The sequence below is a fragment of the Harpia harpyja genome, chromosome 16 (assembly GCF_026419915.1).
Source record: "Harpia harpyja isolate bHarHar1 chromosome 16, bHarHar1 primary haplotype, whole genome shotgun sequence".
Taxonomy (NCBI): domain Eukaryota; kingdom Metazoa; phylum Chordata; class Aves; order Accipitriformes; family Accipitridae; genus Harpia; species Harpia harpyja.
Window position 1 is genome coordinate 29,714,099 of NC_068955.1, and position 6,367 is coordinate 29,720,465.

The following is a 6,367-nucleotide window of genomic DNA, read 5'->3' on the forward strand; positions in this document are numbered from 1 at the left end:
TTTGCCACTTCGTTATCTCTAGTAGACCATTCGCCTCAGTCAATTTGACCTACAGTTGTAATTTTGGTCCTTGGCAAACATGTCTTAATTTGCTGCTTTGACGGTGGATTTCTTTCCAGCAGTTCTCCCACCTCTTCCTGTAAAGGTCCTCTCATTATACTGATCGGTTGTCTTGTCACAGATACTGTGCTCTTTGTGATCTGTCGAGACCGCTTAAGAAGGAAATTGTTTGTGCAGGACTCATCTGCAGAGCTTCCCAGTCACAGACCGGTGCTTCATGGGAGCACTAAACGAGGAGATCAGGAGTTTTCCTTTCAGGTGCTGTTACATCACTTTGAGACAGCAGCTTGCAGAGGTTGGTAGGCTTTGGGTAGCAGAACACTGGTGTGGGTGCATCTGAAAGCTGGAACGCTTAGGGGCAAGTGCAGCCACACAGAGGTGCATCCTTGCCTCTTTCCCCTGCCCAGAGGAGAGGCAGGAGCCCAGGACAGTCTTTTTCCCCTGGAAGCAGCAGCACTGAAGGTGTCCATCACCTCCAGTGAGGTGGAGAGGAGAGGCCAGCTGTGGGCAGGAAAACGTGAGGGTGGGAGAGTGGTTTTTTGGAGGGTGTGAAAGGAGGTGTGAGGTTATACAACTTGGAGAGCACAGACAGAGGACCCAAGGCTTACCTTGGTGAGTTTGTACTTGGTATGTATTTGTAAGCTGAATTGCAACCCTAACTGTTACAGAAAATAGGAAAGCAGGGAGAAAGATGATGTTAAAAAACCAGGACAATTAAAAAAAATTAAAATCCTGAAAGAAGATATAAACATTATCTTTATTGTATTTTTAAAAATTTTTTACATGCTATTTGTTGTCTTTTTTCTTTTGGGGCATGACAGGATTTTTTTAATTCTCTAGTTGTGATTTTAGCCAGCAGAGGGAGTTCAAGACCCCATTTTAGACTGACCATGCAGGTTGGGCTGTATGATCAGCACTTCTGGATGCACTTAATGGAACATTCTCAGCATAGTTAAGTGCTGGGGCCTGAATCGAGGGGTTGGAATACAATCGGGTTTTGTTTTTCATGGCAAAATGTAAAAAGGTATGTTTTGAGGCAGTGATTTATTAGTAATACACATCTGTTTGTACCAAAATGTTTGTATGTGGAACATTTCTGCGTTGTGCTTGGAGCATGAAAAATGTAGGAGTGAGAAAGTGAAACTTCTTACAAACTGCCAAATCCAGTTTCATTGACCCATCTGAATGAAATATAGCTAAATACCATTAACTGCTAATGAGTCTCAAAAATCTCTGATCTTTGAGAACCCCAGAGAGCAGCAATAGACAAAATGTTTTGAAAATAACCTCTAAATTTTAGCACAATGATCACATTTTCTTGTAGATAGTTCTTGGGAAAGAAGTTAGTTCTTCCTTTCTTTAGATTTTTAGTGTATATTCTAGGAGTATGTTCTGTGTATGTTCTGGTGGCAGGGCCATCCTGCTACGTCTTATGTGCCAAAACAACAATAATAATGAAATACGTGAAAATAAATCAAGCACTGCTGTGCTTCCTTTAAACCTATAATTGTGGTTCCTCTGACAATAAGCTCTCAACTGAGCATTCATCTGTTGAGCAGTCAGGGTCTTTCATACCATCGCGAGCTGATAACTGAAAATTTAAACCACATTTTAAAGTAATTCATTGTATAAACTGGTCTTGCAAATGTTAAATTATACTAATTTAAGCAGATGCACATGTTATTGCCCTAGCAATATGGACAAATTCTTAAGAACTGAGCAGCTTGTTCTCGTGTGCAAATACATATTGGCAAAAACTTATTTGCTAGTTTCTTGAATTTCTTTAAATCAGCATTCTACAAATGTATATTTTTACTGAAAGGAAAGCTGAATTGTTTAAACGTTTGAAGACTTAATTATAGGTGGGGTGAAGATACAAGTAGCAGAATTTCCCTTTTCCCTTCAACCTGATGGGCTACCACTTGTGTTTATATACCATTGCAAACTTAATTTAGATGTAATAGTAAGGACTAAAACAAGTTGTGCTTTGTAAAGAGACCAAAGAAAAGAACTGAACAGTCCCTGAGTGAAAACAGTGAGGGGAATCGGCGTGTCTGGCATTGACATAATACTGCGAAATCAATGCTTTGATCAACTATAAAGCATAACAGCTGTGTGAAAGGTTTGCTGTGGTTAGCTGGCATTATCTCTTGTGTAAAGGAAAGTACATTGTAAACCAGTAAAAATTAACTGCCAGAGCACAATGATGTTTTTGTGACTTGGAATTCAGATAAAGTTTTGCTTCTTTTGGCAGAATGATAGAAAGAACTTGGGCTATTTGCATACAGGTGAAGAGAGGCAGCGATGTCCCATGTTCCACAGGGGCCAAGGCACCACAGGTATGCAAAGTGCTTGAGCTCTAAGTGCTGCCTTTAACTTAACTTGATTTTTTTTTTTTTTTTTTTTTTTTTTTAACCTGGTTAGTTACGAAATAGAAAGAAATGGTCTTCGGAAATGGGCAATACCAGGAAAAGTCATTGGGTGGCAGCAGAGCATTTACCACTTACCATGGCATACCAACAAAATAAAGGCAGAAAGAACTGTAGTTCTGTGTAATTTTGATATAGGTAACTGAAAATGAGATCTCAGAATGGTATCGATGGTGAGAGAGTGCTCTGTGTTTGAGACAGGAGATTTCTCTCTAAAAGTGTGTTTGCATGTGTGTGTGTGTATCTGTGTGTGTGTGTGTGTGTGTATAAATATATATATGTAAAAATATATTTGTGTATAAACATATATATACATGTACACATAAAAACTACGTCTCTGTGTGGTGTCTGCAGGTTTTAGCTCTATGATAGAGTAGTGAGGAGATTTAATGTGATTACTACAACTACCAGCTCCCAAATTAGATTCCTTATCCCTGACTGTTCAAGCTTGTTCCTAAGATATATAGCTTGATGCTGGTGTGAATGAAGCTGTGTGATAGTTCTAAATTACTTTTCTGCTGGAAGGAATCAAGTGGGTCTGTGAATGTGGCCAGCAATATCCACTTTCATCAAAACTGATAATTTTTACTAGTCATTTCTGGCTCTTTGTAACAAAAGTATGTCAAGCAGGACAGTTAGTATTTATTATCCTTTTAGGAAGGAGTTAACCTCTCCATATTTATTCTACAATGTAAATATTGAGTCTTTTTGGATAATGTGGATGGTGCTTGAAGGACTTTTGAAAATACTGTCCTTTTTTTTGGAATTAGAAGCTAAGTGTATTTTGGGTGTGTTCATGTCAGTGAAGAGATAAAGAACTTTTATTTGTTTTATATTTTCCTTTAACATCAGCTGTGGAGAGGGCTGATGCTGTACACCTCACGATGTAGTTCATACAAAAGAATGTGTTATGGCTTTAAGTACGACACAAACTGTAGCATGCATACATACAACCATGCATGTTTCCTTTTCATCATACCCGTTATGAAGTTACAACTTTGCTAGCTTTTGCTAAGTTGTTTGTGAGTTGCTGCTATTGTAAGTAAAAATCTTACCTTCTGACTGCCTATTCTGCTATCACCACTGTGGAAATGCTATCAATCTAATACTTTATGGACAGTATTGCTGCAAATGTGGAAACTCAGATTGAAAGGAATTTAACATCTTTCTTATTCCCCAGCAAAGTAGCAAAAGAAAGTTAAAAATGGGCAACTGTAGAGAAGTATTCCACCATCAGGTTTTAATTTCTGCTGTGTTTGGAAGGCCCCACTATCATTTCATGCTGAAAGCAATCCTCCAAGAAGTATAGGTTGAACTACACATTTTGCAATGCTATGCTGCAGAGCCATATTTTATTTTGAAGATAAGCACAAATGCCTGCATTTAGGGTACTTGAAGGCAGTGTAAGAGGCTGCCCCCACGGGCTTTCTACAGGCATCACGGACAGGCTGGCTTGAGAATTGCATACCCCTGCAATAGGGAGGGACTTCGGCTTCACAGCTCCCACTGAGCACTGATCTGAATGTGAGCTACCAAATCCTTACAGTCTGGACTCCAGGTCTTGCCTTGGTAATGCTGAGTTTTTCTCAACTACACTGATTTCTGTTTGGTTCAGGACTCGGCTGGATTTGGGGGTCCCTGCAGAAGCCAAGCCCCACAACCCATAGAAACAAGGTATTGCCTCTGAAGAAGAGCTGCCTTCTTTGCAAGATCTCCCTGAGCTCAGAATTCAGTGCTTGCTCCTGCATCTCCAGATGTTATTATCTTGTAAGAAACACTTGTAAGAGAAACCTTGTAAAAGGCAGCTTTCCCTAGATCCCAGCTTCCTAGGAGCCTTAAACCGTTGTTCACTGATGGCATACAGCCTCTTCAAGGGCTTTTGGCTCCTGCAGAGCTTAATAAAGCCTATTTTACACCCTGTTTTGAGTACTGTTGGGAACTCTTTGAAGAACAATGTCTCTAAAGTTACATTACTATTTTGCTTGTATATATTACTGCTGGACATAGTTACTAGAAGTTAACACATCAATTGGCAAAGACATCAGGTGTTCCCTGCCGAAAAGCTTATAAAATTAGGCAAGAAGCAACGTGTGAAAGGAAATCTGTTCAGTTATAGGAAGGTCTTGTTATTGTTTTCTTTAGTTTTACTCACCCATTCTCAGCAAGACATGGCATGGAGGTGAACTCTGGAAAACCTGAAGCAGGAAACAAACTCCACAACTTTAGTCTTCACCAAGTGCACCTGGACTTGATCCTTTGTGATGAAATCCTACCTCTGTGTGTTTGTGCCTCTGTCTTCAGGAAGCTGAGAGGGCAGGGCATCACAGCAAGCGCAGATGTTTCAGGTGATCTCAACTGTCATGGTAACAGAGAGTGGAGGCATTCTTGGAGGCATCAACACTGATCTGGTAGGTTAAAGTGAACACATTGCTCTCAGTAATGATGTAAGATGTAACGTGCTCTCTGTGAGCAATGTAAGCTACCACGCTACTTAGGGAACAATTAGGAGGTAGACGGAGCTGCCAAGGGAGCTGCCTAGTGGAAGGCACAAAACAGAGAATGGGGAAAGATGGCAAAGATGGTATAATGGCAGTGAGACTTTGTTCCTTGTATTTGGGCCAGATGTCATGAGGTTACTACATTAGATGATCTTGTTTGTTGTATCTGCAGTGATTTAACTGTGGTGAATTCAGGACATCCCTGCCATTTTCTCTTATCAGCTTAAGTAATTCCCTTGTTAATTTTCACATCCACACAGCTCTCTGCTTATTTGTATTTGCCTATACAGGGGGAAAATGTTCCCTCATGCAGTGTTTCATTATTTACTTCCATGCTTTCTGTTAACTTTTGCAGAACGTTAAGGTGTAGACTGGAAATGACAGGAATTATAGTACTGAAGGTCAAGTGTACAAACTCTTATGATACCTCTCTTTGGCACTAATGTGCATACTAGGAATGCAGTCATCAGTGAGAACGTGATGGTAGAAACAACACTTGAGCTTTTTATCTGTAGAGAATTTATTTGAAGCCACTTCGGGATTATGTCAGCCTGTGGTGATTAAGAGAATTAGTGGTAGAAAATGAAGGTGACTGATGGGAGTGCTGTCAATTTTTTGTTTGTAGTACATGTAGCAGAATTTTCTTCTTTTCTTTTGGTCAAAGACACTGGTTGAGAAAAGAGGCTGATACTGGAAAAACTGATAAGGCTATTTTAGAAGTTCATTATAACTGTTCTAGTACTGACGTTTCATGTTCTTTTCAAGACTCTTTGCTGCTTCTGTCTCTTTGAGGAGTCAGCTCTCTAAATCTCAATTATGTAACCCTAAGTTAATTAATAGTTTTTTTGAACAAATTGCCTCTGGCTTTCATTTTCTTTGCATTCGGGGATTTGTCAACCTGATTGCAGAAAAAACACAGTGCGTGTTGTCCTGTACCTGTTTTACATGCTGACAGTGGAAAAACTTTCTTTTTCCCACAAGTTTGCAATGACATTCTCATCTTCTCTAGGGGTTACTTCAAGAGGATAACCACCATTTCCTCCCAGTTAAGCTTCCCTGCGTCAAAGATGTTTGATTGTTTCCAGTGGGTGGAAAAAGGTAGTTCGCAGGCTGATAATTGCATGTGTACCTCTGCAGGCTGTTGTGAAGGATGCTATCTTAGGGCAAATCTCTAGGAGACGAAAACATCATGTTAATAAAATAGCATGAAGATCTGCAACACAGGCACTGACTGGTGTGTAGAGTCCCTACAGCCTCAGTGACTGCAACCAAAGGTCAGACCTGCTAGTAATGCTAGCAGGAATTCCTGAAGGTTCCCTTGGATCTGCCTGGGATTCAACGAAAGTGCATCCAAACCTCACACATTTAAAAGGGTAATTT